The sequence below is a fragment of the Ceratotherium simum genome, chromosome X (genome assembly GCF_057802395.1).
Source record: "Ceratotherium simum simum isolate JZ-2026a chromosome X, ASM5780239v1, whole genome shotgun sequence".
Taxonomy (NCBI): Eukaryota; Metazoa; Chordata; class Mammalia; order Perissodactyla; family Rhinocerotidae; genus Ceratotherium; species Ceratotherium simum.
In genome coordinates, this window is record NC_141940.1 from 44,175,418 (window position 1) to 44,177,198 (window position 1,781).

Here is a 1,781-nt window from a genome sequence, read left to right on the forward strand (position 1 = left end):
TGATTATCTAGTTTTCAAATAACATAAAATATTGAAAAATTAACTGCTAAATGTAAGTTTATTTACTTTTGGCATCTTGTTTTTATACAGTATAGAGAAGCTAAATATATTTGTCTGTAAATAAACATAAGAAATTGTACTATGAAAAAGACATATGCCTCTAGATATTATGAAATGATGTATTCATAAATTCACTACAGAATGATAGTATGTGGCAGACAGTTCCCAATTGCTTACCTCCTTGTTTTCTCTATAAAAGAAAGGTTTCTTATGGTTAAAAATTCTAACCAATATATGTAAATGAAGTTACTGGGAATAATAAGGGTAAAGAAAATAACTGTATGCAAGGAAAATGAGATGTGTTTTTGATAAGGAAAGATATGAAGGACATGCTTTTGATAAGGTGAAAAGAGATTAATTTTGTCCTAAAGTTGAATGACTATTTGTTCCAGAATGAGAAAGAAGAAAAGAGTAGGACAAAAACTGAATGGATCTTTTTTTTGAGGTACATTGGTTTTATAACATTATATAAATTTCAGGTGTACATCATTATGTTCAGATTTCTGTGTAGACTACATCATGTTCACCACCCAAAGACTAATTACCATCTGTCACCATACACATGTGCCCTATTACCCCTTTCACCCTCCTCCCTCCCCTGTTCCTCTCTCATAACCACCAATCTAATCTCTGTATCTATGTGTTTGTTTGTTGTTGTTGTTTTTATCTTTCACGTATGAGTGAAATCATACAGTATTTGACTGTCTCTGTCTGACTTATTCCACTTGGCATAATACCCTCAAGGTCCATCCCTGTTGTCTCAAATGGCAAGATTTCATCTTTTATATGGCTGAGTAGTATTCCATGTGTATATATACCACATCTTCTTTATCCATTCATCCATTGATGGGCACTTAGGTTGTTTCCAAGTCCTGGCTATTGTGAATAATGCTGCAATGAACATAGAGGTGCAAATATCTTTTCAAATTAGTGTTTTCATGTTCTTTGGATAAATACCCAGAGTGCAATTGTTGAATCATATAGTAGTTCTATTCTTAATTTTTTGAGGACTCTTCATACTGTTTTCCATAGTGGCTGCACCAGTTCAGCTTCCCACCAGCAGTGTACAAGTGTTCCCTCTTCTCCACATCCTCTCTAACACTTATTATTTCTTGTCTTGTTATTATAGCCATTCTGACAGGTGTGAGGTGATATCTCATTGTACTTTTGATTTGTGTTTTCCTAATAAATAGTGATGTTAAACAACTTTTCATGAGCCTGTTGGTCATCTGTATATCTTCCTTGGAAAAATGTCTGTTCAGATCCTTTGCACACTTTTTAATTGGGTTGTATTGCTTTTTGTTGTTGTTGAGTTGTATGAGTTCTCTGTATATTTTGGATATTAACCCTATATCAAATATATGATCTGCAAATATCTTCTCCCACTTGTTAGGTTGTATTTTTGTTTTCTTGATGGTTTCCTTTGCTGTGCAGAAGCTTTTTAGTTTGATGTAGTCCCATTTGTTTATTTTTTCTTTTGTTTCCCTTCCCTGAGGAGACATGTTATTCAAAAAGATACTGCTAAGACCAATGTTGAAGAGCATACTGCCTATATTTTCTTCTAGAAGGTTTATGGTTTCAGGTCTTACATTTAAGGCTTTAATCAATTTTGAGTTAATTTTTGTGTATGGTATAAGATAATGGTCTACTTTCATTGTTTCGCATGTGGCTGTCCAGTTTTCCCAACACCGTTTATTGAAGAGACTTTCCTTTCTCCATTG